Raw genomic sequence first — 27084 nt, 5'->3', positions numbered from 1 at the left:
CAATGTAGTATTTTTCTCATAATTTTTGGAGTTAGGGAATTATGATGAATCTTGCATTCTTTATAGATTGTACTGTTTTGGCAGATTGCTGTTATGTTTGCATATGATTGCTTGTTTAATGATTCTATTTGAGGATAGGAGTATTAAATATGCAGAGGCATTTAGTATGCAATGTTGAATAATAATTTTAGCGATTTTCTACAGTAGAGAATGATAAGGTTTTGCACTAATTTATACTAACTTATCTCATGAGTTTTGTGTGGATGAAGCTTTTGAGATTTAGGAAAACCGTGATATGAGAAGAATTAAGGAGACACAAATGCTCAAGCTTGGGGATGCCCAAGGCACCCCAAGATAATATTCAAAAAAGTCTCAAGCATCTAAGCTTGGGGATGCCCCTGTAGGCATCCCACCTTTCTTCTTCAACAATTATCGGTTAGTATCGGTTGAGCCTAAGTTTTTGCTTCTTAACATAATGTGTGCTATCCTTGGAATGTCATTTTATTTTGTTTTTTCTTGCCGTTTTAATAAAATACTTAGATCTGAAACTTTTAAATAAGAGAGGCCCTTACATAGCTATCTATTTGCTTAACTACTCACATGATCTTCACTTTTATCTTTTTGGAGTAGTTTGTCATTTACTCTCGTGCTTCACTTATATCCTATGAGTAAACTATTGAATAAATTGAATGTCATGAAGATCAAATCATATCATGCCTAGTGGTAGCTTCACATTGGGTTTAGAAAGTGAAATCTTTTGAGGCTTGACAATCACAATATTGGTCATACAAGCAATTCACGAATAGAAAGTGAAATCTTTTGAGCCTTGACAATCACAATATTGGTCATACAAGCAATTCACGAATAATTAATATAAGGAAGAGAACTTTCACATATAAATACACTATCCTAGAAATCTTTTGTGATTGCGAGCCCCCATCAAAATATTATATGCCAAAATTGTTGATGTTGGACAAGGAAGACAACGTAATGGTTTATATTTGTTCATATTCACATAGAAGTTATATTATCTTAGATACTTCAACATGTGGTGCTTGCCCCCCATCTTTGCTATCCAAAAATTCCATACCAAGTAGAGATACTACGTGTGCATCCAAAAACCCTTAAACCCAAATCTTATTTTCTAGAGTCCACCATACCTACCTAAGGATTGAGCAAGATCCTTCAAGTAAGTTGTCATCGGGTGCAATAAGGCAATAAAAATTGCTTCTAAAAGTGTTAGATCATTTAGTGTAAGAGAAAACTGAGCGTTGTATGTACTTGTGATGGAAAAGAATAAAAGCGACAGACTGCATAATATAGGTTGCTATCATAAGGGGCAATATAACGTGACGTTCTTTTGCACTAAGGGGTTGATCATAAAAACAAATAAGCGCATGGCAACCTCTGCTTCCCTCTGCGAAGGGCCTGTCCTTTACTTTTATGTATTTACTTTTATGCAAAGAGTCAAAGTTTTTCTCTCTATTCCTTTTTATTTTTCTCCTTTGGCAAGCATCATGTGGTGAGGAAAGATCTAGGCACATATGTCCAGTTGAATATGGGTAGCATGAGTTTATTATTGTTGGCATCACCCAAAGGTGAATACGTTGGGAGGCAAAATTATAAGCCCCTATCTTTCTATGTGTCCGGTTGAAATGTTTTGCTCATGTGTATGCGGTGAGTGTTAGAAATCATAGAAGACTATATGATGGTTGAGTATGTGGAGCTCTTACTTAGACTCTATTGAATAAGTTGAATTGCAATTGCTTGGTGACTGAGAACATAGGTTGTTGAGTTTCAAGAGAATTCATTGTTTGAACCTTAACATGTGAATTGGTTGCTACTATAACATGAGAAATATTATGAGAAAGAATTGTTGTTATGATGCTAGGAAGAGTGATTGAAATTGTCATTGATCAAACTTATGCACTTTGCTAGCACTCACACTTCATAAATTATTTCTTTTATCATTTACCTACTCGAGGACGAGTAGGAATTAAGATTGGGGATGCTGATATGTCTCCAACATATTTATAATTTATGAAGTATTCATGTTGTTATTTTATCATTCTTGGATGTTTTACAATCATTTTATAGCAACTTTATATCATTTTTTGTGACTAAACTATTGACCCAGTGCCCAGTGCCAGTTGCTGTTTTTTCCTTGTTTTTTACATCGCAGGAAATCAATATCTAACGGAGTCCAAACACCGCGTAACTTTTTCGAGATTTTTTCTGGACCAGAACAAACCCAATGAGCCTAAGCTGCACCTGGGGGTGCCTCGAGGGGGGCACAACCCACCAAGGTGCGCCAGAGCCCCCTGGCGCGCCCAGGTGGGTTGCGCCCACCTCAGTGGCCTCCCACACCCCCTCTTTGCACTATAAATTCCCAAATATTCTGTAACCCTTTGGGGTAGCCCTAGATTAGAAGTTCCGCCGCTGCAAGGCCTCTGTATCCACGAGGTCCAATCTAGGCCCCGTTCCGGCACCCTTCCGGAGGGGGGAATCATCACCGGTGGCCATCTTCATCATCCCGGCGGCCACCACGATGAGGAGGGAGTAGTCCACCCTCGGAGCTGAGGGTTTGTACCAGTAGCTATGTGTTTGATCTCTCTCTCTCTCGTGATCTATATCATGGGCTTTGTTAATATAGTCGGATCATATGATGTTTCTCCCCTCTATACTCTTGTTATGATGAATTGAATCTATACCCTTCAAGGTTTTGTCTTCTCGGATTGAATATTCAGATATGAGAACACATGATATATGTCTTGCAATATGAATACTTGAGGTGACAATGAGGTATCCTATTGATTCACTTGATATGTGTTATGGTGTGTTGGGGACACAAGAGATTTCTTGTATTTGGTTGCAGGGTGGTCTGAGAGAGACCATCTTCATCCTACACCTCCCATAGATTGATAAACCTTAGGTCATCCACTTGAGGGAAAAAGTTCTACTGTCCTACAAAACTCTGCGCTTGGAGACCCAACATGTGTCTACAGGAATAAAGTTGTGTAGTAGATATCACACCCCCCTTTCCTTCTCCCTCTCTCCCTCTCCTTCCTTCCCCCTCTCTCCCCGGAAGTGGAATCCTACTAGGACTACGAAGTCCTAGTAGGACTCCTCATCATGGGGGGCGCCCCTAGGGGCTGGCTGGCCTCCCCTTGCTCCTTTATATACGGGGGCAGGGGGGCACCCTAGGACACACAAGTTGATCTTTTAGCCGTGTGTGGTGGCCCCCTCCACAGTTACATACCTCGGTCATACCGTTGCGGAGCTTAGGCAAAGCCTTGCGCTGGTAGCATTATCATCACCATCACCACGCCGTCATGCTGACGGAACTCACCCTCGGCCTCAACTGGATCAAGAGTATAAGGGGCGTCATCGAGCTGAACGTGTGCTGAACACAGAGGTATCGTATGTTTCGTACTTGATCGGTTGGATCACGAAGAAGTTCGACTACGTCAACCGCGTTACTAAACGCTTCCGCTTTCGGTCTATGAGGTTATGTGGACACACTCTCCCCTCTCATTGCTATGCATCTCCTAGATAGATCTTGCGTGATCGTAGGAATTTTTTTGAAATTACCGTGTTCCCTAACAGCTACAATGCGAGCTATTGATCTACAACATAATTTGGAAAATACTATCAGGACTAAGTTCGTGATAAATTAAAGTTCAATTAATCATATTACTTAAGAACTCCCACTTAGATAGACATCCCTCTAGTCATCTAAATGATCACGTGATCCAAATCAACTAAACCATGTCCGATCATCACGTGAGATGGAGTAGTTTTCAATTGTGAACATCACTATGTTGATCATATCAAGTACATGATTCACGTTCAACCTTTCGGTCTCAGTGTTCCGAGGCCATATCTGCATATGCTAGGCTCGTCAAGTTTAACCCGAGTATTCTGCATGTGCAAAACTGGCTTGCACCCGTTGTATGTGAATGTAGAGCTTATCACACCCGATCATCACGTGGTGTCTCGGCACGACGAACTGTAGCAACGGCACATACTCAGGGAGAACTCTTATACCTTGAAATTTAGTAAGGGATCATCTTATAATGCTACCGTCGTACTAAGCAAAATAAGTTGCACAAAAGATAAACATCACATGCTATCAAAATATGTGACATGATATGGCCATCATCATCTTGTGCTCATGATCTCCATCACAGAAGCATAGGCATGATCTCCATCATCACCGGCTTGACACCTTGATCTCCATCGTAGCATCGTTCTTGTCTCGTCAACTATTGCCTCTACGACTATCGCTACCGCTTAGTGATAAAGTAAAGCAATTACATGGAGATTGCATTTCATACACTAAAGCGACAACCATATAGCTCCAGCTAGTTGCCGATAACTCTGTTACAAAACATGATCATCTCATACAATAATTTATATCACATCATGTCTTGACCATATCACATAACAACAAGCCCTGCAAAAACAAGTTAGACGTCCTCTACTTTGTTGTTGCATGTTTTATGTGGTTGCTACGGGCTTCTGGCAAGAACCGTTCTTACCTACGGATAAAAACCACAACGATTTTTCGTCAAGTGTGTTGTTTTAACCTTCAACAAGGACCGGCCGTAGTTAAACTCGATTCAACTAAAGTTGGAGAAACAAACACCCGCCAGCCACCTATGTGCAAAGCATGTCGCTAGAACCAGTCTCATGAACGCGGTCATATAATGTCAGTCCAAGCCGCTTCATCCAACAATACCGCTGAATCAAAGTATGACATTGGTGGTCAGCAGTATGACTATTATCGCCCACAACTCTTTATGTTCTACTCGTGCATATATCATCTACGCATAGACCTGGCTCGGATGCCACTATTGGGGAACTTAGTAATTCAAAAAAAATCCTACGATCACGCAAGATCTATCTAGGAGATGCATAGCAAAGAGTGGGGAGAGTGTGTCCACGTACCATCATAGACCGAAAAGCGGAAGCGTTTAGTAACGCGGTTAATGTAGTCGAACATCTTTGTGATCCAACCGATCCAAGTACTGGACATACGACACCTCTGCATTCAGCACACATTTAGCTTGATGACGTCCCTCGTGCTCTTGATGCAGTAGAGGACAGGGGTGAGTTCCGTCAGCACGATGGCATGGCGATGGTGATGATGAAGTTACCAGCACAGGGCTTTGCCTAAGCACTACGATGATATTGCCGAGGTGCGTAAACTGTGGAGGGGGGCATCGCACACGGCTAAGACAAATCTTGAAGTGCTTTGGGCTGCACCCCTGGCCACGTATATAAAGGAGGGAGGGAGGAGGCCGGCGGCCTAGGAGGGGCGTGCCAAAGGGGGAGTCCTACTAGGACTCCCTAGTCCTAGTAGGATTCCCCTTCTCTTTCCTTTCCGGAATAGGAAAATAGGGAAAGAGGTGGAGGAGAAGGAGGAAATGGGGGCCGCGCCCCTCAACCCTAGTCCAATTCAGTTTGGGCTAGGGGGGCACGCGCCTCCACCTGGTCGCCGCCTCCTCTCTTCCACTAAGGCCCATGAAGGCCCATTAATCCCTCAGGGGGGTCTGATAACCTCCCGGTACTCCAAAAAATGTCCAAACCTTTCTGAAACCTTTCCGGTGTCTGAACATAACCTTCTAATATATCAATCTTTATGTCTCGACCATTTTGAGATTCCTCATCATGTCCGCGATCTCATCCGGGACTCCGAACAAACATCGGTCATCAAATCACATAACTCATAATACAAATCATCATCGAACGTTAAGCGTGCCGACCCAACGGGTTCGAGAACTATATAGTCATGATCGAGACACATCTCCGATCAATAACCAATAGCGGAACCTGGATGCTCATATTGGCTCCTACATATTCTACGAAGATCTTTATTGGTTAAACCTCATAACAACATGCGTCATTCCCTTTGTCATCGGTATGTTACTTGCCCGAGATTCGATTGTCGGTATCATTAAACCTAGTTCAATCTCGTTATCGGCAAGTCTCTTTACTCGCTGTAATACTTCATCCCGCAACTAACTCATTAGTCACATTGCTTGCAAGGCTTATAGTGATGAACATTACTAAGAGGGCCCAGAGATACCTCTCCGATATAAGGAGTGACAAATACTAATCTTGATCTATGCCAACCCAACAAACACCTTCGGAGACACCTGTAGAGCATATTTATAATCAGCCAGTTACATTGTGACGTTTGACAGCACCACATGGTGTTCCTCCGGTATTCGGGAGTTGCATAATCTCATAGTTAGAGGAACATGTATAAGTCATGAAGAAAGCAATAGCAATAACTCATCAATCCTTATACTAACCTAATGGATGGGTCTTGTCCATTGCATCATTCTCCTAATGATGTGATCCCGTTCATCAAATGACAACACATGTCCATGGCTAGGAAACTTAACCATCTTTGATCAACGAGCTAGTCAAGTAGAGGCATACTAGGGACACGGTGTTTTTGTCTATGTATTCACACATGTATCAAGTTTCCGGTTAATACAATTCTAGCATGAATAATAAACATTTATCATGATATAAGGAAATATAAAATAACAACTTCATTATTGCCTCTAGGGCATATTTCCTTCACTTCCTCTGCGCATGCCGTTCTGGTAGGAGCGAATGCCCTGTCCCGAGGGAGGTTTTTTAACCCGGTTGGGGCGTCTGGCGGCTGAGGTGAGAGTAAACTTGCGTAGAGTGGCAAAAAGTCAAAAATATTGTATGTACAAATGCTGTGATTTGAATGAGGTGTGGCAAATGGTCAAAAATAATATAGGTACTAATGATGTGATTTCAGTGAGGTGAGACAAACTTGCGTAGAGTGGCAAACGGTCAAAAATAACATAGGTACCAAACATATGATTTGAGTTTAGACTGCCCATAGCAGCACTGCAGTGCTGCCCGTGCAGTGTAAAGTCCATTTGAGATTTTACACTGCCCGGGCAACAGCGATAGTGCGGCCCCACACAATGTAAAGTCAAATCAAATTATTAGTAAATATCTTATATGACAGTGTGCACGAACGCGGCTATTCAAGTCGGCCGGGGCGTCCTTCGGCGGGCGAGGTTGGACTAAAAAGTGCGCCTCCACTGTACCCGTCCCACCGCACGACGTCATCTGGGCCGCCTATGCCCTCGGCCTCTCGCACGCGCGCCGTCCACGCGGCCCACGCGGCCCACAGGTTTCGGCCCATCTGGGTGGTACGCGCAGCGCCTGCCGAGGCGAGGTCTAGTTTTAGTCCCACCTCACCCGCCGAAGGACGCCCCGACCGGCTTAAATAGCACGCACTGCCCTACCCCGTCTTACTCCTCGAAAAAACACTGCCTCGCCTGCTCTCATTGCCGCCTAGTTGGGCCCGTGGGCCTTGCGGGGCCGAAAAATGATCCCTTTCGCTGTTGGCTTGATCGGGATCGGCCTAGTACGCCTCGCTCCGCTCTGGGCCGGCGATCTTTTTTTAATTTTCTTTTGATTCTCTTTTACGAATATTAATTAATTTGTTTCCCTTGGTTTCTTTTTTATTTACTTTTCTAATTTTCAAATTTTATTTCTTATGAAATCTATCATTTGTGTTTTTTAATCTTTTTGCATTTCAATTATACAATCATTATTTAAAATAAGACAATTTTAAATAACAGTAAAACATTTAAAAAATTATTTAACGACATCCATATTTTAAACATGCGATATCTCATTCTAGTTTTCAGAAATATTTTACATAATACTAGAAATTAAAGTTAACTAAATGACATTATGAAAATAATTAAAACATAACTAAACGACATTTTGAAACTAAACTAAACTAAACTACTCGTCTTCGACTCCGCCGAAGTGTGCCTCGTCGTACAACTCATCGCCGTTGTTGATGTCGTTGCTGCTCCTGCTGTCGTGGAGGGGCACCACGGGCGCCGCCACCGCAGCCATCGAGTCCGCCACTGCGGCGTGGTATCCGGGGAAGTCCGGCGGGTCCTCCGGGTGGACGGCGACCGGGGCGAGCTGCATGTACTCCTGGACTAGAGGAGTGGCATCGGCACGTTCTCCGACTCCCGGATCACCGTTAGGTAACCCGACATGTCGTCCGGGTCGCCGACCTCTGCCGCCAGCCTCCTGTACTCTACCAGCAACGCCAGCTCTGGCTCATGCTCCGGCTCAGGCGGAGGGGCGCGGCTGGACCCAGCGCCGCTCTTCGCTAGAGTGCGACGATCTCCGCCGCCGAGGTGGACAGAGCCGCGGTCGCCGCCTGTGCCAGCGCGGGACACGCGCGCGCCGAGGTTGACGGGGGTGGAGCGTGCCTCGCTGTGGCAGAACAGGGTGTAGCCGAAGCTTGTCGGGGCAGGCACGGCGCCGGCGTGCCTGCCCTGACGGCCGCCTATGCGTGGTACGGGGCGGCGACCTCCTTGAACGACCACCCGTCCCAGCGCTGGTGCCACCGGGCGCGGTTGTGCTTCACGGGCGGGCGGGGGCCGGCTTAGGCGTGGAGGCGCCGCTTGTGCTCGTTGGTGAGCCGGTCCGCCCACCTGGGATTGTTGGGGGCGTATTGTGGGCCCTCCAGTTCCTCCGGCAAGAGGCGTGCCCGATAGAGGCCGACTGCGGGGGCGAAGAGGTGTGTGTCGACCTCGGGCACCAGTGCCACGGGCACGCCGTCGACTCTAAGCCGCCACCTTGTAGTTTCCGATCGATCAAATCAGAGAGAGAGATCGTGGAGAAGGATGAACTCGCGAGAGGTTTTGTGCTGCCACAATGCGCAGCCTTTTTCAGTTCTGTTATTCCTTGTTTTATGCATCATACAGGACTCCACTAACCACCTCCCGGCCTGGCAGCTGCGATCCGCAAGTGTCGCTCCATCCAGCGACTGGATCGATCAGAAGCCACGACCAGGAGGTGAAAGTATCCTACGGAGAGACGCAGCTCTCCTCTACGTACATGTCCAGCATGCCTTATTTCATAACAGAAAGAAAAACTAAACTACTGCATGAGATTACTTAGGCTAACATTTCACCCCCTAATCTCACTGCACCATGCCGATCATCCCAAGCCTCTGTCGCATCTCGATGAAACGAACGCGCCCGAGCGCTTTGGTGAGTGCATCGGCGAGCTGGTCCTGAGTTCCAACATGATCTATCTCCACCTGTTTCTTCTCCATGCAATCTCTCACAAAGTGAAACTTGACATCAATGTGTTTACTTCGATCATGATGAACTGGGTTCTTGCTCAGAGCTATGGCTGATTTGTTGTCCACCAGTAATTTGAACTGCGCCGGTAAGGTACCTGTGATGTCCTCCAGCAGCCGGCTCAGCCACAGTCCCTGACAAGTGGCAGCTGCTAATGCAACATATTCTGCTTCACAGGAAGAGAGAGCGACGATCTTCTGCTTCTGGGAGCTCCAAGTAATCAGATTCTTACCAAGGAAGAAAACATGTCCAGAAGTGCTTTTGCGATCACCGACGTCCCCAGCATGATCGCTATCGCTGAACCCAATCAGTTCAGCAGTTCCGTGTCCTCTCTTGTAGCTGCACCCATAGTGCATTGTGCCTTTGATATACCTCAGTATCTGTTTGACCGCTGCCCAGTGATTAGTGCTTGGCTTCTCCATGAATCTACTGACAATACCCACTGAATGCGCGATGTCTGGCCTTGTGTTCACAAGATAGCGCAGGCTCCCAATCACTCTGCGGTACAAGGTAGCATCAAACAGATCACAGTCATCATCTTTTTTCAGTTTTAGACGACACTCCATTGGTGTGTGGCAACTGTTGCAGTTGTTCATCTCTGCAATCTCCAGAATCTTGCCCGCATAGCTCTTCTGACTCAGAGTAATTCCATTGCTACTTTGATCTACCTCTATTCCCAGATAGTAACTTAGCCACCCGAGATCACTCATTTTGAAGAGTTTCTGCATCTGTTCTTTGAAAGAGATGATATCTGCTGCTGTGGTTCCTGTGATGATTAGATCATCTACATACACTCCAACCAACAAGAGTGATTGTGAGTTACCTCGTCGGTACACAGCATGCTCCAGAGCGCTTCGCGCGAAACCAAGGGAGGTGAGAGTTTCATCCAACTTTGCATACCATGCCCGCGGTGCCTGATGCAGCCCATACAGAGCCTTGTGCAGTCGGAGTACCTTTCCTTCCTGGCCTGCAACTTCATACCCCGGTGGCTGATCAACATATACCTCCTCAGTGAGATCGCCGTTCAGGAAGGCTGATTTCACGTCCATGTGGTGAACTTCCCAGCCAGAGTGCGCGGCGAGAGCCAGCAGCAGCCGAACTGTCTCCATGCGAGCTACGGGGGCGAAAACCTCCTCAAAATCCACCCCCTGACGCTGGACATATCCCTTTGCGACGAGACGAGCTTTGTGCTTGACTACATTGCCTGCCGGATCACGCTTGACACGATACACCCACTTCAGTCCTATTGCTTTGTGCCCAGCCGGGAGTTGAGCAAGCTTCCATGTGCCATTTTCGACAATGGACTGCATCTCGACATCCATGGCCCCTTTCCATGCCTTGCTAGCCAGCGCTTCGTCCACATCGCTTGGCTCCTCCACGCTAAACATGCAACGCACGAGCAGGCAGCGCTCAAACTGCTCACGCACTGCCTGATCTTCAGTTTCCTCCAGTACACTCGTGAAGCTCCGGAAGCGCACTGGCTGTCCTGTTGGCACGTCGTGTCTGGAGTCGTGTGACTGCAGGGTGGCCGAGTAGTCTCCGTCCGCTGCTGCAGGTGTTGCCAGAGTGGACTCTGGCGTCCCTGATGTACTTGAAGCCGGCGTGATCACCCCAGCAGGTGAGGCCGCGGGTGCAGGTGTTGTGGGCGTTGGGGACCGCTGCGGCGTCGAGGCACACGTAGGAGACCCTGTGTCTATCTCGTGCACCCCGCCGGCAGTGGTGTACACGACTGTGAAGGTCGTCGGCGCGGCGCGGTCCACTGCCGTGCCCGGTGCGCGCCATGTCCAGGGCCTGCTTTCTTCAAAGATCACGTCTCGAGTCACCTGCACCTTCTTCGTTGTTGGGTTGTACACACGATAGGCCTTGGAACCTTCCTCGTATCCAATGAACACCATTGCCGTTGAGCGATCGCTTAGCTTCGTGACGCCGGGGCCGACGTTCTTGACATGAACCGTGCACCCAAACGTGCGCAAGTGTTGCACGCTAGGCTTACGGCCGTGCCACGCTTCATAAGGCGTGACACCCTCCAGACTGCGTGTGGGCGCGCGATTCAGCACATACACGGCGGTTCTCACCGCCTCCGCCCAGAAGTACGCTGGCATGTCCATGCTCTTCAACATGCATCTGGCCATTTCCACGACCGTCTGATTTCTCCGCTCTACCACTCCATTTTGCTGCGGCGAGTACGGAGCAGTTGTGTAGTGCTTGACACTAATTTCTTCACAGTAGGCTTTGAACTCATTGGAGTTGAACTCGCCCCCCCGATCAGATCTGAATGCGTGCAGCTTGCAGCTCCCGTCTGCCTCCGCGAGAGTTTGCACCTTTCTGAACCGTGCAAAGGCTTCGTCCTTGGATTTGAGCAGCTCCAACCACATGTAACGACTGTAGTCGTCCACAATCAGCAGAAAATACTTGCTTCCTCCAGGTGTGGTCAGCTCGATCGGCCCACAAAGGTCAGTGTGCACGAGCTCCAGCCAGCGCTCTGCGCGGTACGCGGCGACTTGTGGGAACGGCGTGCGATGTTGCTTGCCGAGAGCGCACCCATCACAGTATTCTTCGACGCGGTCGATCACTGGCATGCCCCGCACCATCTGCTTCGATGACATTGCACGGAGAGCACGGAAATGCAAATGCCCCATGCGTGCGTGCCAACGCCAGGTCACGTCGTCTCCCAGTGCCAGCAAGCACCTGGGCGTGTCGATCTCCAACGCCCCAGTGTACAGGCGATTACCAGAGCGACGAATGTGTGCCAGTGTGCGCTGTCCTGGATCCTGGATGGTCATCACGCCTTCTTGTATGTTGACGACACAGCCTGCTTCGTCTAGCTGCCCTACTGACACAATATTCGTGCGCAGACTCGGGATGTGGAAGACGCCCGTGAGCATGCGCTGCCCTCCGCCTTGGCAGCGGAACACCACTGAGCCGCGCCCTTGTATGGCCACTACAGAGCCGTCTCCGAACTTCACCGTGCCGTGCACTGTTTCGTCAAGTGACGCAAAGACTCCCCTGTCGCCCGTCATGTGGCTACTGGCGCCGGTGTCGAAATACCACACTCCGTCCGGCGAGGGCACTCGCATGACCTTCTCTTCGTTGAGGAAGACTTCCTGCGGCGCAGCGATCTGTGGCGTGGAAACGGTGGTGACCACAGCCATATACAGACCTGGGTCGTGCTCCGCGCCACCCTGCACCAGATTAGCCTGCTCCTGGGTGCCTTTCTGCTCCTGCTCACGAAGCCACGTCCGGCACTCCTTTTTCCAGTGCCCCGGGATGCCGCAGTGATGGCATTTGCCTTTCTTCTTCCTGCCGCCTGAGCCTCCCGATCCACCTGCACCCTGGTTTCCTGACGCAGGCTTGCCGCCGCCCGCGCCTTTCGGTTTAGCGGGCGACTTGTTCTTGCCGCTGCCCGCACTGGATGACGATCCGCTGCCGCCGTCGTGCTTTTCTCTGGCCATCCACTCCTCGTGCGTGAGCATGAGGCGCCCGGTGGACTGCGTGGCATCGTCGAGATCGTAGTGATCCTCACAAGCCGAGAAGCGCCCGACGGGTTCCTCGATCGACATGGTCTTCAGATCGATCAGTGATTCGATCGCCATGGCCATCGGACGGAACTTCCGCGGCACCACTCGGAGAAACTTTTGAACGGCCTTGTGCTCGGTGATGGGGTCGCCGTATAGCTCCAGATCCGCGACGAGGGCGGCGAGGCGCAACCCGAAATCCTCAACAGACTCTCCGTCCTTGAACCGAAGATCTTCAAATTCGCGCCGCCGTACCTGCGCCTTGGCCTCGCGAGCACGCTCGCTGCCCATCCGCATCGTCCGGATCGTCTCCCACGCCATCTTCGCCGTGTCCTTTGCAGCCAGCACGCGCAGCATCTCCGGCGGAATGCCGGTGAGGATGATCTGCAGCGCGCGCCGGTCGGCGTCTTCATCGGCGGCCTCGTCGGTCACCGCGGACCAGACCCGAGCGACCTGCAGTTTGACCTGCATCACAAGCGCCCACTCCATGTAGTTGGTGCGCGTGAGCATCATGGAGGTGCCCGCCTCCTCGCGCACGACGCGCTCCACCACCCTGATCTCGCCGCTTCCGCTGCCGGTGAGGCGCGCGAGAGGGGCTTTGGATGATGGCGTCTTCGGCGGCGACTTGCCCCCCCCCCTTTGCTCTTCCCGTCTGACTCGTCACCGGACATCACCACGACGGATCACACACCGCCGCCGCGCCGAGGATCAAACACCTAGGCTCTGATGCCAAATGTAGTTTCCGATCGATCAAATCAGAGAGAGAGATCGTGGAGAAGGATGAACTCGCGAGAGGTTTTGTGCTGCCACAATGCGCAGCCTTTTTCAGTTCTGTTATTCCTTGTTTTATGCATCATACAGGACTCCACTAACCACCTCCCGGCCTGGCAGCTGCGATCCGCAAGTGTCGCTCCATCCAGCGACTGGATCGATCAGAAGCCACGACCAGGAGGTGAAAGTATCCTACGGAGAGACGCAGCTCTCCTCTACGTACATGTCCAGCATGCCTTATTTCATAACAGAAAGAAAAACTAAACTACTGCATGAGATTACTTAGGCTAACACACCTCGCTGGTAGCCGCATGTTGGGCGCGGCAGGGATGGCAAAGTGGGCGATCTCCTCCGCTCGTCCAGCGTCAGGTTGGGGCGAGCCATGTCGGCGACAGAGATAGAGGGAGGCGCGAGACGCGAGGCGAGAGAGGCGAGGCCGATGACAGAGGGAGAAGGCGAGGGAAGGCACGAGTGGTGCGAGCGACGGCATGAGTGATGCGGCTTTTATAGGGCGTCTCCAGGGGCGGGGTGGGTGCTGGCGATTAATGCCGGCAGGCAAGAGGGCGGCATGCGTAGGTGGGTCAAAGCGGTGGCATGGGGCAGACGAGCGGGCGGCGAGCGCAGGCAGTCAAGCGGTGGCCTGGGAATGATCCCTTGGTCTTTCGACCAGAAGCTTGTGGTCGGCTTCGAGTCTTCAATCGCCCCTCGTCCAACCTTCTCCGGTCATTCAATAATAATGCTTAACTGTTCATTCAATAGAGCTTTACAAAAAGCGTAGTCGAATAATCATGGTTCGGCTATGTTAGGCAGAAATTAACAAAACCATAATCTCCTCTCATTTGGTACGCAACGCAACATGGGACACGCGTCTGGGGCGTGTAGCCATAGTCGCCTAGCGGCATTCGCCATGGGCCTAAACATTAATCACCCGAAATCACTAATTGAGGAGCGCTTCCCGCAACGATTAGTCGGGGAGCGCTCCGCGCGCGCCAAGTGTCACGCGTGGAGCGCTCCCGAGACTTTTCGGATGCGCTCCGCGCGTGACACTTGGCGCGCGCACGGCTTCTTCCGTGATTTTCGGTTTCTAGTTTCCCTTTGTGGCTTTTCCTTTTTTCACTTTAGTCCTTATACTTCTAATGTTTTGTAATACCTTTTGATCTGTTTTGAGATCTGTTTCTCGTTTCTCTCTGTTGTGTTGTGGGCGAACCCTCGTCGTGCATTGTTCGTTCTTTGCCATAGTCTCCGCCCGTCGTCCGCTGCTCTTGTCGCGTGGTTACGGCGGCAGTTGTTCCGGCCGCCGTGCATGTTGCCTGGTCTTACGGTAGTCCTTGTTTAGCGTCGAGCGCACTTCCTCGTTTGCGATATCGTCGTTCCCTACTGGTTGCCTTCGTGGGTTCCCTGTTTCCCTTTATCGTTTCTCTTTTTGTTCCCATTATATTTCCGGGATATGAAGATTTATGGGGTAGTTACGGGTGGGGACTACCAACACTATCAGATGTCAAGTTTCAACTGGGTTTTGTGGGATTAGTTGTTGATAACCATTGTGTTCCTTGCAGCTATGGTTTGTCCTTTTTGCCGTATGCCTGGTGGCCCGTGTTCTTCTGTTGATTCTTCTGTAGATGGGTTCAGTGTGGTCCTGGATCGGCGTTGTTGGAGGCATGTTGTATGAAAATCATTTTATAGTTGTTCAATTTTTGGCACACACGCTTATTTCTTTTGGTGCTGTCCATGCTGTTTATATTTTGATTATGATCCTTGTTTTGATTTGTTGTCTAGTATGTTCCGTGAAGTGTTAGAGCTCATCTTGCTCGTTACATCGAGGAGTGTAGGGCTTTAGCCATAAGGAGGGGTGACGAAGATACTGATCTGGCTCTTTAGTGCAATGAGGGTTAATAGTATGGTGTTCTGTTTAGTCATGGTCGTGTGAGGAGCAAATTCCATGGTCCTTTCTAGGAACGATTGGTCAGTGATTATGGTGTTCGTCCTCGTGATATAATGACCATTAGGCTTGAACATTATGGAACTTGGATTGGTATTGATTTTTATCGTGTTGGTCATGGAGATGCGTTGTCTCCTTTACCGTCTGTTGGTAAGGTTTATTTTTAAGGAAGTTTTTATCTTGTTTTATTGTACATTTTGAAATTTCTGTTTCCATGAGCCCGTGTAATTATATTTTGTGGCTCTACATGGTTTGAGCGACTCTGAGAAGGAGCTTGTTGGGAGTTGTTATTACACCGGTGGTGTTTTTCTTAATTATTAGCAGATGTATTTCATGAGGTGTCAACTATTTGATGATGACTACATACCCTGTTGTCCTTTTGTTCACAGGATTGATTCCATGAATATTAATGGTCATCATATGGTCAGATATTTTTCCCATTGTTTTTTTGTTTCTGTTTATTTATTTATTTTTAATACATCTTCTATTTATAGTTTTGAATTTTTATTCTATTTCTGATAGCTTGATGTTTTTTGTCAGGTTATTCCTGGTATTGTTGTGAGGAGTTTGAAGGAGTTTGTGACTTTTCCTAGAACTGGCGTTTTAACTCTTGAAGTTACTCTGGAATCTGGTGATGATGATATATATGTGAGCACTCCTTGCTCCTACTTTATTGGTTTGGGTAATAGAATGGTGTTCAAATAGGAAGGTTTCAGTGATTTTCTTCAGACATCGTCTATTGAAGTAAACAGCTTGGTGCCGATAACTTTCAAACAGCTTGTTGGGAGGCTTGCTGTTATCTTCAATCTTCTGCCGCAGTGATGTTAGTTATAGCCTTTGAACATAATGGATTTTGATGTATAAGATGCTTGGCTATGCATCTCTTTTAATGATGTTTTTTGGACAGATGTTATTTAATTGTGGTCAAAGTTATAAATACAGTAGAGGCACGTGTGTTGTTTACTCTGAGGCATGGCTGTGCATCTTTTATGTGAGAGGCACCTGGATTCAACAAATTGAGGCACGGAATTGAAGTCAGAACAGGCATGGTTGTGTGGAGGCACGTAGAGTTACCATGGGTTTCATGTGAGGCATGTGGTTTCAGCAAACAGAGGCATGGAATTGCAGTCAGTACAGGCACGGTTGTTTGGAACACGGGTATACTGAGAGGAACGTGTGTGCAATACCAAAGTTACAAGGGCAATGACGGGTGCCTAACACGCAGAGATACTGTGGGTTTCATGCGAGAGGCACGTGTGTGTGTAGCCCGTAGAGTTACAGTGGGTTTTATGTGAGGCACGTGGATTGAGGAAATGGAGGCACGTAACTGAAGTTAGTACAGGCACGGTTGTGCGGAGGCACGGGCGATCAGTCGCGCGGAGCACGTAGAGTTACTGTGGGTTTCATGTGAGGCACGTCGATCGAGCAAACGGAGGCACCGAAGTGCAGTCAGTACAAGCAGGGTTGTGTGGATGCACGGTTTTGAACCCTCTTGCTGCTGTCAAGTGTCTTGAGGCACGGATGTATGTCAGCAAAGGCATCGGTCCGAATATTTGGTTAGAGAGGCTCGGTTGTGGATGCACAGGTGTGAAGTCTCTAAGGTCATGGGTGTGTGGCACCAGAGGCATGGGTTGAGTCTACAATTAGAGAGGAACGGTTGTACATGGGTCAGTTGTACACGGTAGTGTAGTTTTGTGGCATCGTGGAGGACTGGTGTACGGAGAGGAACCTGTGAATGGACAGTGTGGTCAAAGTAACAAAGTTCTTGTTCCTTGCGTCTGTGTACCGAATGTTCTTCTGCAATATTTATGAATTGTTTATTCCAATGTTGAATAAGCATTCTACTGCAAGTTTGCAACGGTACCATCACATATTCTTGTAAATGCATGATGCATCTTGTAAAAGTTGAGTATGAAAATTATAATACAATGTCGTGCGACATATCTCTAGTTCTATAGTCATGGATACAATATATTCTTGCTCGATACTTGGACATAACTTACTAATTACATTTAGACACGCACACCACTGTGTTCAAAATTCAGACGTAAAATAGTAATACAATACAGACATCATCTTTGAGCAAGAACAAACATATTAACAACATGGGTTCATTCAACCTAAATTATCATAATAGTTGTGCCATGCACCTGATCACTTGATCACGGCAGATCAATCAATCACGACACAATCCATTTTCTCACAATTTACCAACCGCTGCTTCCCTTCCGGTGCTTTCAGCCGCTGGAAGATCCCTCATCTTTGTTCTTACACGGGCGGAGTCTTTCTTTCACTCGTTGTTGGTGGAGGTGATGTAGCCCGTTCTTGATGATTAGGATTCTACAGTACAACTCGTAGCTAACATACCCGTCCTTTGTCGCGTACTCAAGGTGTATCGGGGAAAGCGGCTTCCACTCCCAGAACTGGTGCTTCTCCTTTGGGAATGATTTTTTCATGTTCTTGTATGAGGGGTCGATGATGGCCGTTGCAAGGTCAGCCATGGAGTCCCTTTCTCCACCACCCTTGATGCAGAATAGCCTTTGGATGTCGACGTGGTGCTCGTCTGGAATTCTGATGCATGCACGGGCAAGCATGGTCTTGTCATTCCTGGTGTCGACGCTGGTGAAAGTTACCGCTTTCCGTTGCAGGAAGTCAACTAACGCCTGGGAGCGCTCGGACCTGCAGTAGTGGTAGACAAGGACATGCTCACGCATGGAAAGTTGGACGACGGCGATCCCTTGTCGTACGTAACTGCTCTTACATGTGTACTCGAGGTTGAGGCCGACGAACTTGTTCTTCTCCTCCTTTAGCCATTCCTCATACTTTTTGATGATCCGCTCCATGGTCCTTGTGTCGTTGGTGTACACCACCTCCAGCACGGTTGTACCATGGGTAGTGATGTGCTTGGTGAATGTTGTTATTTTCCCGTCGTCCATGGCTGGAGGTGTGCGGTGGTGAACTGTGGCCGGCGAGAAACTTTGGAGGGAGAAGACGCAAATGGAGTCGGAAAAGTGAAAGGGATCTTTTGTCGTGGAAAAAAGGAAACCGCCAAAGAGCAGTTGCTAGTCACCCGGCGGTTCCAGGCGTAGATTTTCGGAAACAGTTGTTTGTTTTATCTGTTTTTTTAAAGATTTTCACTTATCTTGTTCTTTGATTTTTTTATTCGTTGCGTGCTGCGTGTGCGATCCATATGTGCGTATTCCATCTTTGGCTGTGAAAGTAGTCGTGTGAATGGTAGAACACTCAGCAGATGCATGGTCGTGCCTTTGTTGTGAAAACGTTTTTTTCAATTAACAATCTTCCTTGGTCAGGGAGGCACTGTTGTTATGTTATTCAGTGCACAACTGTGTGTTCATGAAAAGTTGGTGAAGTAAACATAGTTTGCACTTGAAAATGGAGTCATGTTTGGTTTTAAATTGAGATATGTTTCAGTAGATCGTTTGAATAAGTTTGATAACATGGCATTGTTCTAGGTTTTAGATCAAAAATTGAATGTTGTTTCGTTTGATTTTTGAAACTTTTCAAAGGATTAGAACTACATTTTTTCGAATGAATCATTCTGATAGTTCAAACAGTATTTGTTGCAAAGAACCATTCTGATGGTTGAAACTGTGAGTAGAGGGTCTGTAAGAGCTACTCCCTCCATTCGGAATTACTCGTCCAATAAATGAATGTATCTAGATGTATTTTAGTTGTAGATACATCCATTTTTGTGACAAGTAATTCCGAACGAAGGGAGTACATAAGTTTCAAAAGATCATTCGGATAGTTCAAGCAAGCACATGGTCCATAATAGTTACATTACTGTACCATTCTAACTAGCAAACTTATTTTAAATAAACCAGTGTTTTGCTCCTGGGAGGCATCATCTTGAAATGAGCGCTGAACATCCTAGGAGATACACTGTGCTTCCATTTTAGGTGTAGGTTCTGACGGAATCTACACAATGCGTTGAATGATGATGGACACAGAACCGTCATGGCGCTCTTTGAAAGTGATTAGAACGACGTTCTTTTCAACAAAGGATGTAGCTGATATGAAGTCTCTGAAAGAAGACTTTTCTATTACCATCCGACCGTCATTTTTGCAGATATAGTACGATGAAGGAGTGATGACATGGGTAGGGTCATCAGGAGCTTCAAGGGTCAGCGTGCCATTGGTTGGCATGTCCACCCATCTCTTCAGTGTTGAGACAACGCTCCTTGGAATTTTCTAGAAGAAATCGAAATTAAATGGAAATTAAAACCATTGAATTGCCACTTGGACAATAAATAAAAGAATGGCTGAATACGGTGATTGCGCAAAAATTAAGATATTCTAAATTGCAAGTAATATAAATCCTGGCATGTTCATGTTTGTGTCTAAACAGATGAAACAACATATAAAGAGAATAACAAAAGTTTTGTTGTTTTATGTTTGAATAAATAGGTTCTTTATAATTTTACATATAAGCAAGATTTCGTCAATATTGTTTATATTATATATTAGCAAAATACGTTTGGTATTTTAACAAGGACAGATTTAACCAACCATGACACATTCTTTGGTGTTAGTAGGAGTCAAGATGTGTACAAATGGACGGCAACGGATGAAAGTATATCCGAAAAGGCGTTATAGAAAGAATCGTGTCTGGTTGTAGGTAAGCTCAATATCCTTAGAGTAGACACAGCAATGAACATGGTCGAAATCGTCAGAAGAAAGGTCGTCTAGAGCTAGAAAAGAACAAGATTTGATAGTTAGATAAAGTTTTATGTAATATGGGTTAATATTATTCAGTTCGATTCATGCATATCAAAATGCAGCCAAAGAAGATAAGTTTGTAATATTAAATACGTACCAACATGGGGTAATGGAAGCAGCCTTTTGTCATTGCGATATGTTTGTATTTCGAGATTAAGACCCTCGTTCAAATTCTATGCGGTCTCCAGCACGAAGCTGATAATCATCCGCAAAGGTGTTCCACTCACCACCACAGAACTTTGTGTAGTTCGGCCTATGCTTAAACAAAGCATTGTAAGACCTTCCTTCATGTGTAAGGAGGGTTGGCTCTACCTGCTCTTTACGCAATTTTCTTGCTTCTTGCTTCCTCTTGCCGATGTACTCAGCGAGAAAAGCTCTGACGTTACAAGGTACATACTGGAAAAAATAGTAAAAATAACAACCTGTAAGTATAACTTTGAACCCGCGTATTGTCAATGTTAAAAGTTTTCTTAATTTGGATATGAATTTTTGATAAGAATTACAGGTAACAACATAATGGTATTATAAATTAATGGATACAGATTTTTGGCATATGTTGACTAGTTTTAACTAGAACTGAAGATGCATTATAGTAATCAAGACATAGGCAGGCAAAACTAATGGACTATATTAATTAGGGCATAGGCAGGCAAACTAATGGGAAACGAAAACACAAGGTAGGTGCGAAGAAGTAACAGTGACGATTTCTAGTGTGTTGTAGGCAACTAATATGTTAGTGATGCTTACTAACCATGCGTCTCCAGCAATTTTCATCAAGAATAACCTCAAACTCCTGGAGAACTTCAGGGTGTGGTTCGCAAGGGCCACCTGTTTGGCGACACGTAGGGCAAATCATACCTAAATAATTCAGAACAATTATGTTAAGAAAACAAGAATATGATAATAATTTAAAAACAAGCTTCAACGTTGAAGGTAGACAACGACAAGCTTCAACTATGTTAGCCATATTAAAATGTCCGTATGAAGGCAGACAACAACTACAAATTTACCAGAAATCTTCTCATGTACTCCTTCCAGAAAATCAGTATGACAGAGTTCAGTTGACTTGTTTGGATTTTCTAATGGTTTTTATATTCCTTTAGAGAATGAAGTAGTTGTACCGGATCTGATGCTTCAATAACTATCAAATGAAAAACCAAGACGTAAAACGTAAATACGGATCGGAGCATGCTGCTTACGCATATGCTTTTTACCTGGGAGAGAAGAAGAATGAGGGTTGACGAACTGAGATTGGGGTAGGGGAAGCATAGGCAAGCACACACGGCTAGCAAATCTACTTGAGAAGTACGGGGTAGGGGAATCTTAGGGCAAGCACGCACGGCTAACAAATCTACGAGAGAAGTACGGCTTGGAAGTTAATCGAGGGACCCAACAAAAACTCTACAATAACTTGTTTGAAATGAGACTGTGTGCGGGAAAGAAGCACGAACCCTATAAGTAGGTGGTCGGATAAGGCGGATGGGTTGTGATGGGAAGCTTAGGGCAAGCACGCACGGCCAACAATGTAGGAGAGAAGCATGGCTTGGAAATTAATTGATTTATTGCTGGGAAGAAGCACAAACCTTAGAAGCAGGAGACGGATAAGAACGACGAACCCTAGAAGCAGGCGGCGGAAAAGGCAAATGAGTTCTGATGTGGCTGAGGGAGTCAGAGCTTATTGAAATATAAAGGAGACGCGAGAGAGCAAGAGTAGTAATGAGTGTTTCTTTTTTTATTTTTTATTCTATGAAATGGAATTAATGCTGGTTGTAGATGGTGTGCGTGCATTCCGAGGTGTTGTGGGGACACGAGATGTTTGACTCACCCAGCTGCCTCCCATTATAGTTGTCCAGCTGTGCTGCCTCCCAGCGGAGTCTTTTACGTGCCTATCCTGCCTTACATATTTTTTGTGAGGCGCGGTTATAGATGCTGGAAAGCATACTCGTGCTTCTGTGTTTTTTTAATCACATGTTTAATCAGGTACAGTTGTGTGTGTTTTTAGGAGAGGAACGGTGATGATGTTATTAGATGCGCGGTCGTTGTAGCAGGAAAGGCATGGTCGATACGTCGGGGGAGGCAAATTGACGGGAGGCATGATGGTTCCTATTGAGAGTCACTTTTGCATCTGGAATGGAGCCACGGTTCGTGACTCTGTTATTGTAAAAAAAATCAACAGTCGTGGACCCAGGGAGCCACTGTTTTTATGTACGTTGGGTTCAGGCAGGAATATGTATGATAGCGCACAGTTATCTGTATGTTAGAAGCATGGACGTGCTTTTGTTTTAGCAATGTTTTCGGTGGTACGTACAGGCATATAGATGCAGGCCCGTTGGTATCACTGAGGTTTGTCTTTAAGCAAAGTGGAGGCACGCATGTGGCATTTGTGCTGGCAGAACCGTGCTTTTAATTTGGTTCACTCCCCGTGTTGTATTTGTACGACAGGGAAATCTAGTTTGCCTCCTCTCATTGTTCTCTCGGTCAAAAGATGTGCTGGTGACCAATGGGATGGCTATTTATTGTTAGTATTCATTGTGGCAGATAGTGTGCTAGAGTTAACCTAGAGGCTCCTCGATTATAGCATGGCAGCCGTGACTTTTTAAGTGCATGGTTTCATAAGTTGCAGAAGCACAACCGTCCATTCACACCATCCCCGATGCAATTTAATGGGCGCATGGTAACTGAGTCGTCTCTCCCCAAGGTTAAGTAGTGGTCTATTACGGGAGGTTATCACGTCTTATTCTCTCTAGAGAAGTGCAGGTAGCTCCCATTATCCTCGCCTCGTACGAGAAGCACAGTCAGACTCCATTGTCGTGTCACCGTCTTTTCCATGGATGACTTCAGGAACAATACGGAGCGTCTCTTTATAGATGCCGATGGTAATACCAGGCTCGAGGTGTTGTACACCAACAAGCCCTACAAGGTGGAGGAGATTCTTTCTCTTTATGAGGAATGGCTGCGTGAGGACATGTACAAGTTTGTTGGTCTTGATCTTGAGAACACACGAGAGGATTATTTTGATCGTAGTAGAAAAGTTGCCGTCATGCAACTGGCGATGCGCAAGCATGTTCTTGTCTATCACTTGTGCAAGGCCAGGACGGAGTGCGCTCCTCTAAAGGATTTCCTTCGGAACAAAGGTATCATTTTCGCTAGTGTCAACGTCAGGAGCGATAGGGATGTTCTCGCAAACAGTTTCCTCAAAATCCCAATAGAGTGTCACATCCATCTTCAAGAGGAGCTCATGATCAAAGGAGCCAGGGATTCCATGGCAGATTTCGCAGGAGCCGTCATAGACAAATCTTACTTGAGTATGAAGTTGTCTTTTCCCAAGGGTCTGCATGACTACTGGGAATGGAAGCCGCTTTCCCTTGAACATCTTAAATATGCGGCAATTGTAAGTGAAAACTTCATTTTTTTATGATTTTCTGTCTTTATATTTTTGTTTTACTACAACAATAGTACTTTTTCCTCTTTATGTATATCTTCATTCTCATCCATTTTTTGTTTTAGGATGGGTATGTGAGCAACGAGCTCTACCGCCGAGTTTTGTCGATGAAGGACATGATGCATCCCCGTTGTCTTCCTGACCGGAGATGCCGTTGATGTTTCGGAGCAGAACTCCAACTGAGTAGAATGGTCACGATGGACGTTTATGTGGACGTTTCTGTGAGGAATGGACTCCTGGAAGACTTTCAATTCTTTTTTTGTATAATCATTGAGTACTTTTAGTTTAATCCTATGGAGTACCGTTTTGTTATTCAGTATCGTGTTTGGCTTGTCTCATGTGATTTGTAAATAATTTTTTTATGTTTTTTCATGTTACAAGTTCATTGTTGACGTTTGCGCGAGTTCATGTAAATTTAGGTAACCTGTTGAAGTGGCGCATATGTATTGTTTGGAAGAAGGGTTTTTTTTTGTTTGGCTTATATTCAGCGCCGTTTGTTTGTGTTTGAATTCTTGTCTTTTACACGTTCGCACAAGAGAGGCACGTCTGCTAATGTACGAGGCAACATTTCAGTACCCTGTCTTTGTGTTCTTCGGGACCGTGCCTTTAGAAGCCTGCCAAGGCTTCACTCCCGTCCCTCTTCTTTTCCGCTATTTCTATACCTCATGTGACACACGTGGTGTCTGCTTGTGCTGGTGTCACACGGCAGTTTCTCTTGAGACTGAACGATCGTGCCTCTTCCATCACTCTTTTGTGCATCCAGCTGGTTTGTACCCGTGCCTCGAGAACTCCAAGAAGCCGCAATTGGGTGACTTTATACGCTTCAGTTTCGTGTCTCCTATACGTGCATTTGCTTGTCTCAGGCATCATGTTGGCTATGACTCTACGTGCCTCTGGTGCAGATATCCGTCCATGACGTCACGCATATGTTTGTTTGGGAGAAGTGTTTTTTTTGTTTGGCTTATATTCAGCGCCGTTTGTTTGTGTTTGAATTGTTGTCTTTTTACACGTTCACACAAGAGAGGCATGTCTGCTAACGTACGAGGCAACATTTCAGTACCCTATCTTTGTGTTCTTCGGGATCGTGCCTTTATCAGCCTGGCATCCGTGTCTGCGGAGGCTTCACTCCCGTGGATTCTTTTCCGCTATTTCTGTACCTCACATGACACATGTGATGTCTGCTTGTGTTGGTGTCACACGGCAATTTCTCTTGAGACTGAACAACTGTGCCTCTTCCATCACTCTTTTGTGCGTCCAGCTGGTATGTACCCATGCCTCGAGAACTCCGAGAAGCCGCAATTGGGTGACTTTATACGCTTCAGTTTTGTGTCTCCTGTACGTGCATTTGCTTGTCTCAGGCGTCATGTTGGATATGACTCTACGTGCCTCTGGTGCAGATGTCCGTCCGTGATGTCACGCATATGTATTGTTTCGGAGAAGTGTTTTTTTTGTTTGGCTTATATTCAGCGCTGTTTGTTTGTGTTTGAGTTGTTGTCTTTTTACACGTTCGCACAAGAGAGGCACGTCTGCTAACGTACGAGGCAACATTTCAGTACCCTGTCTTTGTGTTCTTCGGGATCGTGCCTTTATCAGCCTGGCATTCGTGTCTGCGGAGGCTTCACTCCCGTGGCTTCTTTTCCGCTATTTCTGTACCTCACGTGACACATGTGATGTCTGCTTGTGTTGGTGTCACATGGCAGTTTCTCTTGAGACTGAACAACCGTGCCTCTTCCATCACTCTTTTGTGCGTCCAGCTGGTCTGTACCCGTGCCTCGAGAACTCCGAGAAGCCGCAATTGCGTGACTATATACGCTTCAGTTCCATGTCTCCTGTACGTGCATTTGCTTGTCTCAGGCGTCATGTTGGCTGTGACTCTACGTGCCTCTGGTGCAGACGTCCGTCCGTGACGTTATGCATATGTATTGTTTGGGAGAAGCGTTTTTTTGTTTGACTTATATTCAGCGCCTTTTGTTTGTGTTTGAATTGTTGTCTTTTACACGTTGGCACAAGAGAGGCACGTCTGGTAACATAAGAGGCAACATTTCAGTACCCTGTCTTTGTGTTCTTCGGGACCGTGCCTTTAGTAGCCTGGCACCCGTGTCTGCGGAGGCTTCACTCCCGTGGGTTCTTTTCCGCTATTTCTGTACCTCACGTGACACACCTGATGTCTGTATGTGCTGGTGTCACACGGCAGTTTCTCTTGAGACTGCACAACCGTGCCTCTGCCACCATTCTATTGTGCATCCAGCTGGTTTGTACCTGTGCCTCAAGAACGCCATTTCCAAAGCCGTGCCTGTGTGCCGAGAAGCCGCAATTCCATGCATGTATACGCTGTAGTTCTGTGCTTCCTGTGCGTGCATTCGTGTTACACAGGGGACACACTGGCTGTGACTCTTCGTGCCCGTGGTGTCAGACGTCCGTCCGTGAGGGGATGCGGTGGCTGTTACTCGTCATGCCTGTGCTTCTACACGCCTGTGCGTCCGGGGTCTTTAAAACTGTGGCTCTCCGACTTGTGCCGTTGATTTGCTTCAAGTATTGATGTATCTCACGTGATACATGCCATGACTATCAAACAGAGTGTTGTCACCGGTGCCTCTTGGAGGTCTCTTTTTTGCATTCAGATGATTTATATACAGAGGATTTAGGTTGAGATCGAAAAACAAGACGGAAAAGATCACGTGGCTCGCGAAGCCGACGCATGTGCCTGTATAGGCTATGTTTCCGTGCCTTTGTTTCCTGCATTGACGTGTTTACGGCGAGTTTCTTCCTGCATGTGTACGTGCCTGTTGTGATAGCGACCGGTATCTGCAAAAGTTGTACGTTCGTGCCTGTGGAATAGACATGTATCTGCGTCTTGTGCCTGCATACCTGTGCCTCACGTGAAAGCAGCCTTGACTCACGAGGGATAGATGGTGTGAATCTAGCTAGATGAGGGACGGATGAGATCTGGCCTTCGGATCTAAGGTGTATTGTAGGCTGTTCGTTTGCTTTATTGGATTCTTCCGTCGGTGGTCTTTGTTCAAAGGAGGAATCGATGACCGATGTGGTGGCTGTTCAATGTGACTATTCAGTGTGTCAGTTACCGTAAAATAAAGATAGAGGCTCCTCGGTTTCTCTGCGGTATCAATTATTTGTGCACAGCCGTGACTTTAGGAAGTGTATGGTTCCATGAGGTTTGGAAGCACAACCGTCTATACGCTGCTCCTAGTTTACACGTTAATCCGTATGGTAACCCAAACGTCCCTCGCCAAGGTTAAATACTGGCCGTGTTTGTGAGGTCTCCATGTCGTATTGTAGCCGCAGAACATCAGGCAGTTCCCACCCTCCTTACCACTCCCTAACCTTGTCGCAGGGTCTCAGGAGTCTCCATTGGCACCTTGCTCCTTGTTGCCATGGTTGACTTTTTGAACACCACCGAGTACCATCCGATAGTTGCAGATGGTAACACGAAGCTCGACGTGTGGTACACCAACGAGCCTGGCAAGGTGGAGGAGATCATTT

The sequence above is a fragment of the Triticum aestivum genome, chromosome 5B (assembly GCF_018294505.1).
Source record: "Triticum aestivum cultivar Chinese Spring chromosome 5B, IWGSC CS RefSeq v2.1, whole genome shotgun sequence".
Lineage (NCBI taxonomy): Eukaryota > Viridiplantae > Streptophyta > Magnoliopsida > Poales > Poaceae > Triticum > Triticum aestivum.
The sequence above is the reverse complement of the archived record's forward strand: the minus strand, read 5'-3'. Positions refer to the sequence as shown.